Below are 22,500 nucleotides of genomic sequence, written 5' to 3'. Positions count from 1 at the left end.
TCTGAAAAACAAACAGGGTTCTAGAGGGGAGGGGGGTGGGAGGATGGGTTAGCCTGGTGGTGGGTATTGAGGAGGGCACATTCTGCATGGAGCACTGGGTGTTATGCACAAACAATGAATCATGGAACACTTCATCTAAAACTAATGATGTAATGTATGGGGATTAACATAAGAATAAAAAAAAATAAAAAAAAAAAGAAACAACAAATGTTGGAGAGGTTGTGGAAAAAGGGGAACCCTCTTACACTGTTGGTGGGAAAGCAAGTTGGTACAACCACTTTGGAAGACAGTTTGGAGGTTCCTCAAAAAATTAAAAATAGAGCTACCCTATGACCCAGCAATTGCACTACTCGGTATTTATCCCAAAGGCACAGATGTAGTGAAAAGAAGGGCCATATGCACCCCAGTGTTCATAGTAGCAATGTCCACAATAGCCAAACTGTGGAAAGAGCTGAGATGCCCTTCAACAGAGGAGTAGGTAAAGGAGATGTGGTCCATATATACAATGGAATATTACTCAGCCATCAGAAAGAATGAATACCCAACTTCTGTATCAACATGGACGGGACTAGAGGAGATTATGCTGAGTGAAATAAGTCAAGCAGAGAAAGTCAATTATCATATGGTTTCACTTATTTGTGGAACATAAGGACTAGCATGGAGGATATTAGGAGAAGGAAGGGAAAGATGAAGGGGGGAATTCGGAGGGAGAGATGAACCATGAGAGACTATGGACTCTGAGAAACAAACTGAGGTTTTTTTTTGGGGGGGGGATGGGTTAGCCCAGTGATGGGTATTAAAGAGGGCACTACTGCATGGAACACTGGATGTTATACGAAAACAATGAATTGTGGATCACCACATCAAAAAGTAATGATGTATTGTATGGTGACTAACATAACATAATAAAATAAAATTTAAAAAAAAACAGCAAATAAACTTAGGAAATTTTAAAATGCAAAAAAATTAAATTAAATTAAATTAAATTAAAGAGATCAAAGGATTCGGGTCAAAATGTGAAGACTTTTGGATGACTGTAATTGCAAATCTGACAATAATACCATATCTAAAACTGTAATAACAGAGTCTAGAATGGTGAAAAGCCTATAGTAGTATATTGGAAAATAAACTAATAAGAAAATAAAAAAATAAATATACAATTTACTCATATATATTTTCACACATAGATTATTAAAATAGAAGGTAGGACAGAAATAATAGTGATATCACTCTAACAAAGTTAACATTTTGTAGCAGTTATTATATTTGTTTATTTAAATTCAATTAATAAACATATAGTGTATTTTTAGTTTAGTGGTAGTTTATTGTTTTTTGTTATATACATATAATATGTATAGTATATATAGTGATGTTTGTACATAAACAAATTGGCATAGAGTGTATGGGAAGTCTATTTATTTATTTAGTTTTTTCGTTATTTATTTATCACTACTATGTAATATATAAAACATAACATAATATAGTATATGGTAATAATATATATATTATTATTAGTTTAGAGGTAGATTTTAGTGATTCATCAGTTACATTTAATGTCCAGTTCTTATTACATCAAGTGCCATCCTTAATGCCCATCACCCAGTTCCCCCATTCCCCCACCCACCTACCCTTCAGCAACTCTCAGTTTGTTTCCTATAGTTGAGAGACTCTTATGGTTTGTTTCCCTCTCTGATTTCATCTTATTTTATTTTTCCCTCCTTTCCCCTATGATCCTCTGCTTTGTTTCTTAAATTCCACAGAGTGAAATCATAAGGTATTTGTCTTTCTCTGACTGACATGCCCTCTAGTTCTATCCACATCATTGCAAATGGTAAGATTTCATTTTTTTCGTGGCTGAATAGTATTCCATTGTATATATATACACACCACATTTTTTTTAATTCCAAACAAAATCTTATTTAATATATACATTTTTTCTTTTTATTAACATATAATGTATTATTTGTTTCAGGGGTACAGGTCTGTGATTCATCAGTCTTACACAATTCACAATGCTCACCATAGCACATATCCTCCCCAGTGTCCATCACCCAGCCACCCCATCCCTCCCATCCCCTTCCACTCTAGCAAACCTCAGTTTGTTTCCTGAGATTAGGAGTCTCTTAAGGTTTGTCTCGCTCTCCGGTTTTGTCTTGTTTCATTTTTCCCTCCCTTCCCTTATGATCCTCTGCCTTGTTTCTCAAATTCCTCATGTCAGTGAAATCATACGATAATTGTCTTTCTCTGATGGACTTATTTCGCTTAGCATAATACCCTCTAGTTTCATACGTGTCTTTGCAAATGGCAAGATTTCATTTTTTTGATGGCTGCATAATATTCCTTTGTGTGTGTGTGTGTGTGTGTGTGTGTGTGTGTGTGTGTGTGTGTCACATCTTCTTTATCCATTCATCTGTTGATGGACATCTTGGCTCTTTCCATAGTTTGGCTATTGTGGACATTGCTGCAAAAAACTTTGGGGTGCACATACCCCTTCAGATCCCTACATTTGTATCTTTGGGGTAAATACCCAGTAGTGCAATTGCTGGGTCATAGGGTAGCTCTATTTTCAAATTTTTGAGGAACCTCCATACTGTTTTCCAGAGTGGCTGTACCAGTTGCATTCCCACCAACAGTGTAGAAGAGTTTCCCTTTCTCCTCATCCTCACCAACATCTGTCATTTCCTGACTTGTTAATTTTAGCCATTCTGACTAGTGTGAGGTGGTATCTCATTGTGGTTGTGATTTGGATTTCCCCAATGCCAAGTGATGTTGAGCATTTTTTCATGTGTCTGTTGGTCATTTGTATGTCTTCTTTGGAGAAATATCTGTTCATGTCTTCTGCCCATTTCTTGACTGGATTATTTGTGTTTTGGATGTTGAGTTTGATAAGATCTTTATAGATTTTAGATACTAGCCCTTTATTTGGTAAGACATTTGCAAATATTTTTTCTCATTCTGTATGTTGTCTTTTAGTTTTGTCAACTGTTTCCTTTGCTGTGACAAAAAAAAAAAATGAACTATTGGGACTTCATCAAGAGAAAAAGCTTTTATAATTTTAAAGTGATAGGTTTTTATGTCTTTCAAAGAGCTTAAGTTTTCTTTTGGATAAGTCCTCTGAAGCCTAACAAAGAAGTTTATAATGTATAAAGAGCAATGCTTTTGTTTGTTTATTTTCCACACTATACTATCCCACTGGGCAGAAATGAAATCTTCTGTTAATGTTAAAAATAAACTTCCTGGTGACATTTCTGCAACTTTATGCACAATTCTAATGTTCAAAAAGTAAAAAAAAAAAAGTGAACATTTTTTTCACACAATCACAAGCCCTGAAAAATTATATAAGGAAATAAACCATAAACATGTATTTAAAATCAACACTTAGGCTTGTAAAATAACTCAAATATGTGCTTTCTAAAATCATTAAATAACAAGTGTGGAACACTATGAAGTGAGCCATTGGAGAGGTAAAAAGAATTATAAAGGCTAGAGAAAATAGGTAAGTGCTTATTCTGCTGCCTATATCATAAACACATACAAGAGCCTGTGGAAAAACGACTAACCTTAAACAAATGTTTCTAAAATGTGTTCCATGGAGTATTGACCCAGCAAAATTTATAAAGAAATGATTTATAAGATTTTGTCCTTTTGGAGATTTGCCATAACCACTAGCCTATTAAAGGCTCTGAGACATGCTACACGTTGAAAACTTATTTAACATTGGATATCCTATAATTTCCAAGCCTATTTGATCAAGGAAATATTTCCTTGCAGGGCACTTATTAGCAACCAAATACACTGGTGTTTTATGGAAAAGACTTTTGGAAATTTTTCCTAAGATGAACACATATACATCAGAGCCTGCATGTGTGGAAACGTTTCAGAATTCCTTGGAAAAATGAAACTTTATCTTAAATACTTTACTTTTTTCTTCTTCTTTGAGATTTTATTTAAATTCCAATTGGCTAACATATAGCATAATATTAGTTTCAGGTGTAGAATTGAGTGATTCATCACTTACATACAAAACCATTGTTTCCATGTTGATTTTCTGCTTAGATGATCCGTCTATTTCTGTAAATGGAGGGTTAAAGTCCCCTACTATTATGTATTATTATCAATGAGTTCCTTTATGTTTGTTTTTAATCATTGTACATATTTCTGTGCTCCCAAGTTGAGGAAGTAAATATTTAAAATTTTTAGGTATTCTTGTTGGATATACCCCTTTATTAGGATATAGTGTCCTTCTTCATCTCTTGTTGTAGTCTTTAGTTTAAAATCTAGTTTTTCTGATACAAGTTTTGCTTCTCAGCTTTCTTTTTAGTTCTTTTTGCGGTCACTGTTTCTTCATCCCCCTCACTTTCAATCTGCAGGTGTTTTTAGGTCTAAAATGAGTCTCTTGTATGCAGCATATAGATGGGTCTTGTTTTTATTCATTCTGACACACTATATGTTTTGACTGGAATCTTTATTTCATTTACATTCAGAGTGATTATTGATAGATATGAGTTTACTGGCATTTTATTAATTGTTTTTTCATTGTTTCTGTGATTTTCTGTGTTTCCAGTCTTTGTCACTTTTGGCCTTTCTTTCCCACTCAAAGATTCTCCTTTAATGTTTATTGTAGGGTTGGTTTAGTGGTCAGGGACTCCTTTAGTTTGTTGTTGTTGTTGTTCATTTATTTGTTGTTTTGTTTTGTTTTTGTCTGGGAAACTCTTTATTTCTCCTTCTATTCTGAATGACCGACTAGTTGGATAGAGTATTCTTGGCTGTCTATTTTTCCCATTCAGCACATTGTTTATATCAATACACTTTCTTCTGGCCTGCCAAGTTTCTGTGGAGAGATCTGCTGCTAATCTTATTGGTATTCCCATGTATGTTAGGGATTTCTTTTGTCTTGCTGCTTTTAAGATTTTTTCATTCCTCTATTTTGCAAACTTAACTACAATATGTCTTGGAGTTGGCCTGCTTTTGTTGATTTTGATGGGAGTTTTCTGCATTTCCTGGATTTTGAAGTCTGTTTCCTTCCCCGGGTTGAGAAGTTGTCAGCTATAATTTCCTCAAGTAAACCTTCTGCTCCCTTTTCTCTCTTCTTTTTCTGAGACTCCTACAACAGGAATGTTACTATATTTGATAGAGTCACTGCATTCCTTAAGTCTGCTTTAATGACCCAAGATTTTTCTTTCCCTCTTTTGTACAGCTTCATTATTTTCCATAATTCTATCTTCTATATCACTTGTTTGTTCCTCTGCTTCTTTCATCCTGTGGTCATTAAATCCACTTGGTTTTGAGTCTTGGTTATTTCATTCATTTCTGCTTGATTTGTTTTAAGCTCTTTTATCTCTGCAGTAAGGGAATCCTTGAAGTCTTTCATGCTTTTCTCAAACCCAGCTAGTATCCTTATGATTGTTGCTTTAAATATTAGAGCAGGTGTATTACTTATATCTGTTTCAGTTAGATCTCTGGCTGTGACCTTTTCTTGTTCTTTCTTTTGGGATGATTCCTCCATCTTGGCACTTTGTCTAGGTCTCTGTCATCTTCTCTGTGCTAAGAAGGCCTGTTATGTTTCCTGCTCCTAAGATTAATAGCTTTATGAAGAAGAGTTCATATAATATCTAGGCCCTGTTTTTACAGGAAGTGTTTCTGGTGTATGTTGGGTGTACTCTGCTGCTGTGTTTTGGCTGCTCTATCCCTCAGGTTAGTCCTCTGCATTTTTCCTGGTCTGCAGTGGGGAGTATTTGGGAACTTTTCAGAGTGTGGCGAGCTTTAACTAGGTGTGCTCTCGTCTACTTGTTAAAAGAAACCTGATGCTATTTCCACTAGAGCTGAAAGTGTGCAGAATTCTATGGTCATTAGATGTGGTGCCTGTGGGGGGTTTGTGGTGGTCACCTGGGTGAAGGGTCAGCCACACTAGTTCTCAGGCACACTTGGCTGAGAAAAGCAGCACCTACAGAGTGCAGGGTGGTGGGGTGGCTTGGTGTAAGCAGCTTAGGCAGCCAACATTGGTACTATGCTGTTTACTGAAGTTAGTTTATACTGAGGGGTGGGGGAGGTGGAAATGCTGCCAGTCAGCTCCTTTTTCCCACAGGAGGGGAGTTCCTGCTTGGTGATGTCAAGGAAGACCTTCTAGAAGAGCAAATAATTTCCCCTTGTGCATCCTACATGTGTTTCAGATCTGTGTTTTCACACTGTCCATGTCCAGGTTGTTTGTCTCCCTGGAGTATCTTGGGATTTATCCCAGGTGGGCTGGCTTAGTTTTAAAATTCCAAACTTTAGAGACCTGGTGTGGCAGGGAAATGCCCTGGTTTTGTGGAGGAAGGTTTGTGGGTTTGACACAGAAAGGCAGTCACACCAGAGTGCTGGACCACAGGGTTTGGAGTAAAGCACACTGAAGAGTCAGTGTCCAAAATAGCCAACCTCAACAAGTATCTCTGCACCCATGCTGAGAGTCAGGGGAGGGAAATGGCACCCACAGCTCTTTTGTCCCCAGAGTGGCCATGCCACCTCTCTCAGATGGGCTCCAAGAGGGAACAATCTTTTCCAGTTCATCTTAGGTGACCCTCAGATCACACCATCTGCCCATTAGTTACCTGCCTGCCTTCTCTACTGGACACTGCAGCACTCTCAGATCTCTATCCCAGGCAAGCCCATGGACCTCTACAACTCCAGCCTTTGAGCCCCACTGGTTGCAAAAACTCACGAAAGTCAACCCTTCTCATTTTCTCAGATAATGGTTTTGGGGAAGTGTTTTCCTTGTGCAATTCTGGGTGCTCCTGTGCTACTCTGTCTCTCTCTCCCTCTCTTTCTCTCTCCTCTTTCTATGACTAGGGCTCCCTCCCCTCTGCAGCACCCATGATCTCTTTCTCCCCCAAATCATGTCTTTGATCCTCCTACCTTCCATGATGTGGCCTCTTTTCTCCCTCTATTTGTGTGGTTTGTTCTGCCAGTCCTCAGATTTTTTCTTGGGTATTCAGGATGATTTGATATTTATCTAGTTATGTTCAAGAGACAAGGGAAGCCTAGGGTCCTCCTACTACTCTGTCATTTTTCTCCATCACAAACAGGTCTCTATCCTAAATACTTTTCAAATAAAGACAGACACTTTTATTTATATGGTAAATGGAACAATTAAAACATAGTGCTATACTTGCTTGTTTTTTACAAAACAATAATTGTGTCCAAGAGAAAATCATTCCAAGAAAACATGACAGCATGAATAATAATAATAAGGAAGTGGAAAGATGAATGCATACACAGCAGATAGATATAACATATATGATCAATATGCTAAAGAAAATGTAACTAATTTTGTGTAAAGTGGTAGCATTGTTAAAAATAAAGCCAACAACAAAAGATTTTCATGAACTATTTTAGAATAAAAATCATTGCCTTGGGCGCCTGGGTGGCTCAGTTGGTTGAGTGACTGCCTTTGGCTCAGGTCATGATCCTGGAGTCCCGGGATCGAGTCCCGCATCGGGCTCCCTGCTCGGCGGGGAGTCTGCTTCTCCTTCTGACCCTCCCCCCTCTCATGTGCTGTCTGTCTCACTCTCTCTCTCAAATAAATAAATAAAATCTTTAAAATTTTTTAAAAAAAAATCATTGCCTTAAGAGAATGGAATATCTGCAGTTCATATAATCCAAAGTGGCACCAACATCTGTGATATTCTTTCTCAGTTATCATTGACTTATCTTCTTACTCCAAAATGCTAAATATGAACATTCTTAATAATCTAGTACTAGGCATAATTTTCTTTCTATGCACTATAACCATCATATCTTTCCGATATTATGGTATCAATAATCATTACTGACACATGCAATGTACTCCCAAATCCATATTTATAAGTCAAAATTTTTTTCCAAACTTCAATTTGGCATATAAATGTACATGTGGGATATTTCCTTTCATATATTTTACCAATAGGAACTTCAATAAAAATATTTCTAATACCAAATATCTTCTTTATTCCCCATTCAGATTCTCCACCAGACATCTCAATTTCTATTGTCTTTGCTCCTTTTTGTTCTGCCTACCACTCTCTCCTTATCCCATTTTTCTCATTAAAATTACCTTATTTTAAGACTTTGTGACCTCATGTCTAGACCACTGCAATCATCTCTTTAGGGATCTCACCATCTCTAGCAATGACTAAAACTCATTCTACCTAATAAGGTGCCTTCAGTTTAATGATGAAATCTTTTCTTCGATAATGTCACTTTCTCTATCTCGATTTACCAGTGATTCTCCACTATTTGTAGAATAATTTAGAGCTCTGTTTTATTTTATTCTAGTATAATTGGCATACAATATACTATTAGTTTCAAGCATGCATCATAGTGATTCAATAGTTTTATACATTACAAAATGATCTCCATGATGAGTCTAGTTACAATTTGTCATCATACAAGATTAGTTCAATATTATTGGCTATATTTCCTGTGTTCTACACTATATCCCCATGACATATTTATTTTATAACTAAAAGTTTGTACGTTTTAATATTCATCTAATTCACCTCCTTCTCAACTTATCCCCCCTCTCCTAACCAACAGTTTGTTTCTTTTTTTTTTTCAAGATTTTATTTATTTATTTGACAGAGAGAGACACAGCAAGAGAGGGAACACAAGCAGGGGGAGTGGGAGAGGGAGAAGCAGGCCTCACATGGAGCAGGGAGCCTGATGCAGGGCTCAATCCCAGGACCCTGGGATCATGACCTGAGCTGAAGGCAGACGCTTAACAACTGAGCCACCCAGGCCCCTCAACAGTTTGTTTCTGTATATATGAATCTGATTTTTTGTTTGTTCATTTGTTTACTTTTTTTAGTTTCCATGTATAAGTGAATTCATGTGTATTTGTTTTTCTTTGTGTGACTTATTTCATTTAGTATAATACCCTCTAGGTCTATCTATGTTGTTTGAAATAGCAAGAGTTCTTTCTTTTTTATGGCTGAATGATATTACATTGTATTTATTTTCTTTTTAAGTTTTATTTAAATTCAAGTTAGTTAACATGCACAGTAGTATTAGTTTCAGGTATATGATTTAGTGATTCAACACTTCCATACCACACCTAGTGCTCATCACAAAATATGTAATCCTTAATTTCCATCACTTATTTAACCCATCCACTCACCCACCTCCCCTCTGGTAACCATGTTTGTTCTCCATAATTAAAAGTCGTTTCATGGTTTAACTCTTTCTTTTTTCCCCATGATTGTTTGTATTGTTTTTTAAATTCCACATGTGAGTGAAATCATATGGTATTTGTATTTCTTTAACTGACTTACTTTGCTTAGCAAAATACTCAATAGCTCCATCCATATAAGTGAAAAAGGCAAATTTTCATTCTTTTTATGGCTGAGTAATATATATATTATATATAATGTATCATTATACATCACTGATATCACTATCACATATATCAATATATATCTCACTGAGTAATAGATAGATAGGTAGATATAGATAGACATATATTTATATTTATATCTACATCTATATCTATCTATCTATCTATCTATCACCTTTCTCACTTCTTTATCCATTCATCAGTAGATGGACACTTGGGGGACACTGACTTTGTCTCATCCCATGAACACAGCTTGATAGTTATCAAATAATTTTGAATACCCAAGAAATCAATTGGAGTTCTGGGAGAACAAATTCTCCAAGTCTGTAAGTAGAAAAGCAACTTTGGCATGGCAGAACCTTCCCCCAGAAGACCAGCACAAACAACAAGTTTGCACCAAGTTTATTGATCATGGAGTGCTGGAAATCTTCAGCTCTAGGGTAAATAGGCTCTAGCTTCCTTTTAAATTTTATTCCTTATTTTATTATTACTAATGTATTTTAATTTTTGCATATATATATCACATATACATATATATGTGTTTTATTATTTACTTTTATTTTACTTTATTTAATTATTATTTTTATTTTGGTATCTAGATTCTTTTAACAAAAAGACCAAAACACCCCCAGGATCTAATCCTTTTGGCTTTCTTATTTATTTGTTTTTGTTTTTTTCTTCTTTTTCATTTTCTTTGTGTTTTGTTTTGTTTTGTTTTGTTTTTTGCTTTGTTTTATTTGTTTGTTCTTTTTCTCTTTTTTCTTTTCTTTTCTGGACAAAATGATGAGACAGAGGAATTCACTCAAAAAGGAGGAAAACAAGGTGGAACTCATGGCCAAAAAATTAATACAGATATAAATAAATGTCTGAACTAGAATTTAAAACAATGATTATAAGTATACTAGCTGGGCTTGAAAACATAGAAGACTCTAGAGAACCCCTTACTACAGAGTTAAAAGAACTAAAATCTAGTCAGGCCAAAATTAAAAATGCTTTAACCAAGATGCAGTACCAAGTGGAGGCCATAAAAAAAGAAGGGATGAAGCAGAGGAGCAAATTAGTCATATAGAAGATAAAATTATCAAAAATAATGAAGCTGAAAAGAAGAGGGAAAGAAAGGTAATGGACCACAAAGTTGGACTTATGAAACTCAGCAACTTATTAAAATGTAATAACATTCATATCATTGGAGTCTCAGAAGATGAAGTAAGTGATAAAAGGGCAGAAGGTTTATTTGAACAAATTATAGTTGAAAACTTCCTTAATCTGGGGAAGGACACAGACCTTAAAATACAAGAAGTAGAGAGAACTCCCATTAAATTCAATAAAGTCAGCCATCACCAAGACATATAGTCAAATTCACACAATTTCAAATTCACAGACAGGAGAGAATCCTGAAAGCAGCAAGGGAAAAAAAGGTCCTTAAGCTACAAGGGAAGACAGATCAGATTTGTACCAGACCAGTCCACAGAAACTTGGCAGGACAGAAGTGAGTGGTAGGATATGTTCAACATGCTGAATGGGAAAAATATGCAGCCAAGAAGTCTTTATCCAGCAAAGCTGTCATTTAGAATAGAAAGAGAGATAAAGAATTTCCCAGACAAACAAAATCTAAAGGAGTTTGTGACCACTAAACAACCCCTGCAAGAAATCTTAAGGGGGACTCCTTGAGTGGAGAAAAGAAGACCAAAAGCACCGAAGACTAGAAAGGACCAGAGAACATCACCATAAACACCAACTCTACAGGTAACACAATGACACTAAATTCATATCTTACAACAATCTCTCTGAATGTAAATTGAGTAAATGTGCCAATCAAAAGACATAGGATATCAGAAGAGGTAAAAAAAAAAAAAAGAAAATCCACCTATGTGCTGCCTACAAGATACTCATCTTAAAACTAAAGATGCCTCCAGATTGAACTTGAGGGGATGGAGAACTATCACATTAATGGATGTCAAAAGAAAGGTAGAGTAGCCATATGTATATCAGAAAAAAAAAAACTAGATTTAAAACAAAGACTGTAACAAGAGATGAAGAAGGGCATTATATCATAATTAAGGTATCTGTCAAACAAGATATAACAATAGTAAATTTGTATGCTACCAGCTTGGGAGCACCCAAATATATACATCAATTAATAATAAACATTAAAAACACCCATTGATAATAATACAATAATAATAGAAGAATTTAGCACCCCGCTTACAGCAATGGACAGATCATCTAAACAGAAAATCAACAAGGAAACAATGGCTTTAGATGACATACTGGACAGGATGGACTTAATAGATATATTCAGAACATTTCATTCTAAAACAGGAGATTACACATTCCTCTCAGTGCACATGGAACATTCTTCAGAATAAGTCACATACTGGGTCACAAATCAGCCTTCAACAAGTACAAAAAGTTGAGATCATACCGTGCATATTTTCCACAACAATACTATGAAAATGGAAGTGAACTACAAGAAAAAATTTGGAAAGACCTCAAATACATGGAGGATAAAGAAAATCCTACTAAAGAATGAATGGGTTTACCAGGAAGTTAAAGAAGAAATAAAAAGCAATAAATGGAAGCAAATGAAGATGAAAGCATGACAGCCCAAAACTTTTGGCATGCAGCAAAGGCAGTCCTCAGAGGAAAGTATATTTTAATACATGCCTACCTCAAAAAGCAAGAAAACTCCCAAATACACAATCCAACTTTACACCTAAAGGAGCTAGAAAAGGAACAGCAAATAAAACTGAAACCCAGCAGAAGAGTGGAAATAATAAAGATTAGAGCAGAAATCAATGATATAGAAATAAAAAAAAAAACAGTAGAACAGATCAACAAAATTAGGAGCTGGTTCTTTGAAAGAATTAACAAAATTGATGAACCCCTAGCCAGACTTACCAAAAAGAAAAGAGAAAGGAACCAAATAAATAAAATCATGAATGAAAGAAGAGAAATCACAATGAACACCACAGAAATACAAAACATTATGAGAATATTAGAAATTATATGCCAACAAATTAGGCAATCTGGAAGAAATGGATAAATTCCTAGAAACATATAAAATAGCAAAACTGAAACAGGAAGAAATAGAAAATATGAATAGACTCATAATGAGCAAAGAAATTGAATCAGTAATCAAAAATCTCCCAACACCTGGGTGGCTCAGTTGGTTAAGCATCTGCTTTTGGCTCAGGTCATGATCCCAGGGTCCTGGGATTGAGCCCATGCTGGACTCTCTGCTCAGTGGGGAGCCTGCTTCTCTCTCTCCCTCTGCCAGCTGCTCTGCCTGCTTGTGCTCTCTCTCTCTGTAAGATAAATAAATAAATAAATAAATAAATAAATAAATAAATAAATAAATTCTTAAAAAAAAATCTCCCAACAAGCAAGAGTCCAGATCTTGATGGCTTCCCAGGGAAATTCTACCAAACATTTAAAGAAAAAATACCTATTCTTCTGAAACTGTTCTAAAAAATAGAAATAACAGGAAAAGCTTCCAAACTCAGTTTTATGAACCTAGCATTACGTTGATCCCAAAACCAAAGACCCCACTAAAAAGGAGAATTACAGACAAATATCCCTGATGAACATGGATGCAAAAATTCTCACCAGGATACTAACCAATAGGATCCAACAGTACATTAAAAGGATTATTCACCATGACCAAGTGGGATTTATTCCTGGGCTGCAGGGTGGTTCAATATTCCCAAATCAATTGATGTGATACACTGTGTTAATAAAAGAAAGGATAAGAACCATATGAAAATAAGCATTTGATAAAATACAGCATCCTTTCCTAGTAAAAACCCTCAACATCTTAAAGGCCATATATGAAAGACCCACAGCTAATATCCTAAATGGGGAAAAACTGAGAACCTTTTCCCTATGGCCAGGAACAAGACAAGTATGTCCACTCTCACCATTACAATTTAACATAGTACTTAAAGTCTTAGTCTCAGCCATCAAACAATAAAAAGAAATAAAAAGCATCCAAACTGGCGAGGAAGAAGTCAAACTTTCAGTATTTGAAGATGATATGATACTCAATATGAAAAACCCAAAAGACTCCATCAGTAAGTGCTAGAACTCATACATGAATTCAGCAAAGTCGCAGGATATAAAATCAATTGTGCAGAAATCTGTTGCATTTCTATACACCAACACCATGATCCAGCAATTGCATTACCAGGTATTCACCCAAAGGATACAAAAATACTAATTCAAAGGGATAGATGTACCCCAATGTTTCTTTTTTTATTTAAATTTTGTTAGTTTCCATATAGTGCAATATAGAATTCAGTGATTCATCACTTACATACAACACCCAGTGCTCATCACAAGTGCCCTCTTTAATACCCATCAACCATTTAGCCCATACCCGAGCCATCTCCCTCCATCAACCCTCAGTTTGTTCTCTGTCTTTGTCACTTAAGTCTTGTTTCCCTCTCTCATATTTTTCTTTTCCTAATTCCCATATGTTCATTGGTGTTCTTTCTTAAATTCCACATATCAGTGAGATCATATGGTATTTGTCTTTCTCTGAATGACTTATTTCACTTAGCAAAATACACTCTCACTCCATCCATGTCATTGCAAATGACAAAATTTCATTTTTTGATGGCTGAATGGTGAACTGATGGCCAGTTTAATTCTTTTCCATGTTGCTGTCCAGTTTTCCCAACATCATTTCTTGAAGATATTGTCTTTTTTTCCACGGGATATTCCTTCTCACTTTGTTGAAGGTTAGTTGACCATTTAGTTCTGGGTTCATTTCTGGGTTTTCTATTCTGTTCTATGATCTACGTGTATTGTTCCACTATGGATCTTCTTTATCACTAAAGTTTTGTAATATAACTTGAAGTCTGGAATTGTGATGCCTCCAGGTTTACATTTCTTTTTCAATGTTTCTTTGCCTATTCTGGGTCTCTTGTGGTTTCATACAGATTTTAGAATTGTTTGTTCTAGCTCTGTGAAATGCTGGTGGTATTTTGATAGGGATTGCAATAAATATGTAGATTTCTTTGGGTAGTATAGACATTTTAACAATATTTGTTCTTCCAATCCATGAATATAGAAGTTTTTTTTCATTTCTTTTTGTTCTTTTCTATTTCTTTCATCAATGTTTTATAGTTTTCAGAGTACAGATCTTCTACCACTTTGGTTAGTTTATCTCCTAGGTATTTTATGGTTTTTGATACAATTGTAAATGGGATTTATTCCTTGATTTCTCTTCTTGCTGCATTATTGGTATATAGAAATGCAACAGATTTCTGAATGCTGATTTTGTATCCTGAGACTTTACTGAATTCATGTATCAGTTCTCACAATTTTTTAGTGAAGTCTTTCAGGTTTTGTATGTAGAATATTGTGTCATCTGCAAAGAGTGAAAGTTTAACTTCTTCCTTGTTGATTTGGATGCCTTTTATGTTTTTGTGTTGTCTATTTCCTGAGGCTAGTACTTCCAGTACTATATTAAATAATAGCAGTGAGAGTGGACATCCCTGTCTTGTTCCTGACCATATAGGAAAAGCTCTCAGTTTTTCATCAGTGAAGATGGTAGTAGCTATGTATTTTTCATATATGGCCATTATTATGTTGAGGTATGTTCTGTTCACTCTAAAACTACTTTGTTGAGGGTTTTTATCATGAATGATTGTAGTACTTTGTCAACTGGTTTTTCTGCATCTAATGAAATAATCATATGGTTCTTACCCTTTCTTTTAGGAATATGGTGTATCTTGTTGATTGATTTGTGACTATTAAACTACCCTTGCTGCCCAGTAATAAATTCCACTTGATCATGGTGAATGATTCTTTCATTATACTGTTGGATTCAGTGTGCTAGTATTTTATTAAGAATTTTTGCATCAGGGACGCCTGGGTGGCTCAGATGGTTAAGCGTCTGTCTTCGGCTCAGGTCATGATCCCAGGGTCCTGGGATCGAGCCCCACGTCCGCTCCTGGCTCAGCGGGGAGCCTGCTTCTCCCTCTGCCTCTCCCCCTGCTCATGCTCTATCTCTCTGTATCTCAAATGACTAAATAAAATCTTTAAAAAAAAAAAAAAAAGAATTTTTGCATCAGTGTTTATGAGGAATATTGGCCTGTAGTTTTCTTTTTTAGTTGAGTGTTTATCTGGTTTTGACATCAGGAAAATGCTGGCCTAATTGAAGGGATTTGGAAGTTTTTCTTCTTTTTCTTTTTTTTTTGAATAGTTTGAAAATAATAGGTATTAACTCTTCTTAAATGATTGGTAGAATTTGCCTTTAGAGCCATCTTGCCTTGGACTTTTGTTAGTTGGAGATTTTTGTTTACTGATTGAATTTCTTTACTGATTATCTGTTCAAATTTTCTATTTCTTGTTTTAGTTTTTGGTAGTTTATATGTTTCTAAGGATTTATCCATTTTTTCCACATTGTCAACTTGTTGGCATAGAGTTTTTCATAATACTGTCTTATGATTATTTGCATTTCTTTGTTGTTGGTTGGATTTGTTCTCTCTTGTTTGTGATTCTGTTTATTATGGTCCTTTCTCTTTTCTTTTTGATAAGTCTTGCTAAGGATTTATCAATTCATTATTTTTTTCAAAGAACCAGTTCCTGGTTTCACTGATCTGTTCTTTTGTGTTTTTAGTTTTTATCATTTATTTCTGCTTTAAACTTCATAATTTCATTTGTTCTGCTGATTTTAGGCTTCGTTTGTTGTTCTTTCTCTAGCCCATTTAGGTGTAAGGATAGATTTTGAGATTTTTCTTGCTTTTCATGTAGGTCTGTACTTCTATATACTTCCCTCATTGGACTGCACTTGCTGCATCCCAAAGATTTTGGATATTAATGTTTTCATTTTCTTCTGTTTCAATATTTTTAAATTTTTTTCCTTGATTTCTTGGTTGACCCATTCATTATTTATTAACATGTTGCTTAACTTCCATGTATTTATGACATTTCCCAATTTTTTGTGGTTGAGTTCAAGTTTCATAGTGTTGTGTTTAAAAATAGGTATGGTAAGATCTCAATCTTTTTGTACTTGTTGAAGCCTGATTTGTAACCCAGTATGTGATCTATTCTGGAGAATGTCCCATGTGCACTTGTGAAGAATGTGTATTCTGGTCCTTTAGGATGGAATGTTCTGACTCTATCTGTTAAATCCATCTGATATAGTGTGTCATTCAAAGCCATTGTTACCTTGTTGATTTTCTGCTTAGATGATCTGTCCACTGATGTAAGTGGGGTGTTAAAGTCCCCCACTATCATTGTACTATTATCAATAAGTTCCTTTATGTTTGTTATTAATTTTTTATGTATTTGGGTGCTCCCATATTGGGGGCATAAGTATTTACAATTGTTAGATCGTTTTGGATTGTCCCCTCTATTATGATATAGTACTCTTCCTTCATCTCTAGTTACAGTCTTTTAAAGTCTAGTTTGTCTGATATAAGCATTGCTACCCTGCCTTTCTTTGACAACCATTTGCATGATTAATGTTTCTCCATCTTCTCACTTTCAATTTGCAGGTGTCTTTAAGTTTAAAATGAATGTCTTGTAGGCAGCATATAGGTGGGTCTTGGTTTTTTTTGGTGTGTGTGTTTTTTTTTTCCATTCTGACACCCTTTGTCTTTTTTTTTTTTAAGCATGGATTTATTTATTTATTTATTTATTTATTTATTTATTTATTTTTAAGATTTTATTTATTTATTTGAGAGAGAGCACAGAGCGAGAGTGAGAGAGCACAAGCAGGGCTGGCGCAGAGGGAGAAGCAGACTTCCCACTGAGTGGGGAGCCCAACATGAGCAGGGCTCGATGCCAGGACCCTGGGATCACGACCTGGGCTGAAAGCAGATGCTCTTCCACTGAGCCTCCCAGGCCCCCCACCCTTTGTCTTTTGATTATAAATTCTGAGTAATTATTGATGAATATGCATTTAGGGTTATTTTATTACTTCTTTTGTCATTGTTTCTGGAGATTTTCTCTGCTCCTTTCTTCTCTTTGTCACCTGTGGTATTTCGTTTACAATCAAAGAGTCCCCTTTAATATTCTTTTCAAGCCTGAATTTAGTGGTCATGAACTCTTGTAGTTTTTGTTTGTCTGGGAAACTCTTTTTCAAGATTGTTTTTTAAAAATTCTATTTATTTAACATATACTGTATTACTAGTTTCAGAGGTAGAATTTAGTGATTCATCAGTTGCATACAACTCCCAGTGCTCATTACTTCAAGTGCCCTCCTTAATACTCATCACCCATTTAGTCTATCCCCCCACCCACTTCCCCTCTAGCAACCCTGTTTGTTTCCTGTAGAGTCTTTATTGATTTTCCTCCCTCTCTATTTTCATCTTTTTTGATTTTTCCTTGCTTTCCTCTATGTTCATTTGTTTTGTTTCTTAAATTCCACATACTAGTGAAATCATATGGTATTTTTCTTTCTCTAACTTATTTCACTTAATATAATACCCTCTAGTTCCATCTACATCATGGCAAATGGAAAGATTTAATTCTTTTTGATAGCTGAGTAATATTCCATTGTAAATTTATATACTGTATCTTTTTTATCCATTCATCTGTCAATGGACATCTAGGCTCTTTCCATATTTTGGCTATTTTGGACATTGCTGCTATAAACATTGGGGTGCATGTGCTTCTTAACTCCCCTTCTATTCTGAACAATAGCCCTTCTGAATATAGAGTATTCTTGGCTGTAGATTTTTCCCATTCAGCACTTTCAATATATCAGGTCATTCACTTCTGGCTTGCCAACTTTCTGTTGAGAAATCTACAGCTAGCCTTATGTGTCTTCCCTTGTAATTTAAGGACTTCTTTTGTCTTGCTCCTTTTTGGATTTTTACTTTATCATTATCTTTGGCATATTTAATTAAAACCAGGCCTTAGTTTTGGTCGGCTTTTTTTTTTATTTTGATGCAAATTCTCTGTGCCTCTTGCAACTGGATGTTTGTTTCCATCCCCAAATTAGCAAAGTTTTCAGCTATAATTTCCTCAAATCAGTTTTCTGCACCCTTTTCTCTCTTCTTCTTCTTCTGGGTCTCCTATAATATAAATGTTATTACATTTGATGGAGTCACTGTATCCTAAGCTTATAATCATGTTCCATAATTCTTCTTTCTCTCTTCTGTTCAGCTTCATTATTTTCCATTATTTTGTCTTCTATATCACTTATTTGTTCCTCTGCTTCTTGCAGCCTTGTGTTCATTGTATCAAGCTTATTTCCAATGTCAGTAATTGCGTTTTTCATTTCTGACTGATTCTTGTTTAACTCTTTTATTTTTATGGTAAGGGTCTCCCTGTCTTTCATCCTTTTCTCAATCCCAGCTAGTATCCTAAGGATTGTTGCTTTAAATTTTCCATCAGTCATGTTACTTATATATGTTTCACTTAGATTTCTAACCATGACCTTATCTTGTTCTTTCATTTGGGATGAATTCCTCCATCTTGGCTTTTTGTCTAAGTCTCTGCCTTTTTCTCTGTGTTAGAAAATCCCGTTATGTTTCCTGCTCCTGAAAGTAATGGTTTTATGAAGAAGTCATAGTGTGTTCAGGGTATGGCACTGCAGTGAGGGTCTCTGGTGTATGCTGCTTGTACTCCTTTGTTGTGTTTTGGCTGTTCTCTCCTTCAATCCTGTCATCTGCATAGGCTCCCCTTGTCTGCTATGGGTAGTGTTTGGTGCTTGGCCAGAATGTAGCAAGTTTTTACTAAGTGTGCTCTGGTATGCCTGTTAAATGAGACCTGATATTACTTCCTGCAGAACAGAAGCTCCACAGAACTCTTTGGTTGGGAAACATGGTATGGGCAGCAGTTTCTGCTGGTCTTCTGGGGACAAGGCCTGCTGAGGTGGGATGGAGGCAATCTTGACTGAGAAGGGCAGCACCACCAGAGCACAGCTCTGTGTAAGCAAGTTAGAAAATCAGTGTGGGTGCTGCACTGCTTCCCGCAGGTTGCTCTGTTTTTATGGTGAGGTATGGCTGAGGGAAATGGCTTCAGTCAGCTCCTTTGTCCCCAGAGAGGCCTCTCTGTGAATGTTGCCTCTCAGGGATGTGCTCCAATAAGAATGAAAAATCTTCCTCTTGTGTCCCCCAGGCATTCTTCAGAGAGTTGTTTTCATGCTATCTGCCCCCAGGTTGTATGCCTGCCTATCCTCAGGAGCAGGGTAGTGCCATCCAGGCTCTCTCAAAGTTAAACCAGCTGACCTTTAAAACTCCAGCCGTGAAGCCCAGTTGTTTGCAAGAACTCATGAAAATCAGCCCCTTTAGTTTTCCCAGATAATGGCTTTGGGGAAGTGTTCCCCTTGTGCATTCCCTTGTGTGCTCCCCTCTCTCTGGTCTTTCTCCATGACCATGGCTTCTTCCCCTCTGTAGCACCAGTGATCATTTCTTCCCTAAACCACATCTCCACACTTCTTCATTGTGGCTCTCTCTCTCCCCTTAGTTGTGGAGTTTGTTCTGTCAGTCTTCAGGTTGATTTCTGGGGTATTTAGAATGATTTGAAGTTGTCTAGTGTGTTTGAGAGATGAGATGAACCTAGGGTCCTCATACTCTTCCACCATCTTCTCCATTGTATTTATATACCACATCATTTTAATCCATTTATCTACTGATGGACATTTAGGTTTCTTCTATATTTTGGCTATTGTAATTAATGCTGCAATGAGCATAGGAGTGCATATATTTCTTCAAATTGATGTTTTCCTTTTTTTTTTTCAGATAAATACCCAGAAGTGGAATTGCTGGATACTATGGCAGTTCTATTTTCAATTTTCTGAGGAACTTCCATCCTGGTTTCCTAGTGGCTGAACCAATTCACATTCTCACCAACTGTGTATGAAGATTCCCTTTTCTCTACATCCTCACCAATAATTGTTATTTTTTGTCTTTTTAATACTAGTCAATCTGACAGGTGTGAGGTAATATCTCATTATGGTTTTGATATGTTTTTCTCTGATTAGTAGTGATGTTGAGCATCTTTTCATCTGCCTGTTGGCCATCTGTGTCTTCTTTGGAAAAATGTCTTCAAGTTCTCTTCCCATTTTAAATCAGTTTTTGGATATTAACTTATGTAATTTTTAAATATATTTTGGACATCAACTCCTCATTGAATGTATGATTTGCAAATATCTTCTCCCATTCAATAGGTCACCTTTTCCTTTTGTTGATAGTTTCCTTCACTCTTCAAATGCTTTTTAGTTTTGTGTAATCCCATTTGTTTATTTTAGCTTTGATTACCCTTGCCTGAGGAGAGTGGTCCAAAAATATGTTGTTAAGACCTTTGTGGAGGATCTTATTGCTTATGATTTCTTCCAAACTTGTGGTTTCAGGTCTTACATTCTAGTATTTAAGCCACTTTGAATTCATTTTTGTTTATGGTGCAAGATATGGTCCAGTTTCATTCTCTTACATGTAACTGTGCAACTATTTCCAACACCACTTATTGAAGAGACTTTTTTCCCATCGTGTATTTTTAACTCCTTTGACATAGACTAATTGACTATATAAGCATGGGTTTGTTTTTGGACTCTCTATTCTGTAAGATTGAGCTATGTGTCTTTTTATGTGTGTGTGCCAGTACTATACTGCTTTGATTATTATAGCTTTGCAGTATTTTTTAAATCAGGGAATGTGATATCTCCAGCTTTGTTCTTCTTTGTCACAACTGCCTTAGCTATCTGGGGTCTTTTGTGGTTCCACACAAATTTGATGATACTCTGTTCTAGTTCTGTGAAAAATGCCATTGTTGGTATTTTGGTGGAAATTGCATTGAATCTTTAAATTGCTTTAGGTAGTATGGATATTTTAACAATATATATTCTTCCAATCAATGAACACAGAATATCTTTCCATATATTTGTGTTGTCTTCAATTTCATTCATCAGTGTCTTATAGATTTCAGAGTACAGGTCTTTCATCTCCTTGGTGAAATTTAACCTAGGTACTTTATTCTTTTTGATCCAATTTTAAATGTTTTTTTTCTTAATTTCTCATACTGATAACTTGTTATTAGTGATAGAAACATAACCAATTTCTGTATGTTAACTTTGTATTCTGTGACTTTACTGAATTCATTTGTTAGTTCTAATAGTATGTTTTGGTTGAGTCTTTAGGATTTTCTATATATAGTATCATGTCATATGAAAATAGTGACAGTTTTACTTCTTCCTTTTCAATTTAGATACTTTTTATTTCTTTTTCTTGTCTAACTGCGGCCAGGACTTCCAATAAAATGTTGAATAAAAGTGGCAAGTTTGGTCATCCTTACCTTATTCCTGAACTTAAGGGAAAGCTTTCAGCTTTTCCCCATTGAGTATGATGTTAGCTGTCAGCTTGTCATATATGGCCTTTATTATTTTGAAATATATTACCTCTATACCCATTTTGTTTATTTTTTTATCATAACTAAATATTTTACTTTGTCAAATATTGTTTTATGATCTACTGAGTAGGTCATATGATTTTTATCCTTTCTTTTATTAATGTAGTGTATTACCTTGATTGATTTGGGGATGTGAGACCATGCCTGGATCCGTGGAATAAATCTCATTTGATTGCGGTGTATGATCTTTTTTTTTTTTAAGATTTTATTTATTTATTCATGAGAGACAGAGAGAGAGAGAAACAGAGGGAGAAGCAGGCTCCCAAGGAGCAGGGAGCCCAATGCGGGACTTGATCCCAGGACCCTGGGATCATGACCTGAGCCGAAGGCAGACGGTTAACCATCTGAGCCACCCAGGCGCCCTGTGGTGTATGATCTTTAAAATGTATCATAGAATTCAGTTTGCTAATATTTGGTTGAGGATTTTGCATCTATCTTTATCAGGAGTATTATCCTCTAATTGTATGTATGTATGTATGTATGTATGTATGTATTTATTTTGCTATTTTTGTCAAGTTTTGGTATAAGGTAACACTGGCCTTATAAAATGATTTTGGAAACTTTCCTTCCTTTTCAATTTTTTGGAATAATTTGAGAATGATTGGTATTTAATCTTTTAAAAAATGTTAGAATTTACTGTGAAGCTGTCTGGTCCTGGACTTCTGTTTCTTGGGAAGTTTTTGAATAATGATTCAATTTTATTACTTCTGAAGTTCTATTCAGATTTTCTATTTCTTTATGATTCAGTCTTGGAAAGTTGTGTGTTCTTACAAATTTATGCATTTCTT

The sequence above is a fragment of the Leptonychotes weddellii genome, chromosome X (genome assembly GCF_054177405.1).
Source record: "Leptonychotes weddellii isolate Sample4059 chromosome X, ASM5417740v2, whole genome shotgun sequence".
Taxonomy (NCBI): domain Eukaryota; kingdom Metazoa; phylum Chordata; class Mammalia; order Carnivora; family Phocidae; genus Leptonychotes; species Leptonychotes weddellii.
The sequence above is the reverse complement of the archived record's forward strand: the minus strand, read 5'-3'. Positions refer to the sequence as shown.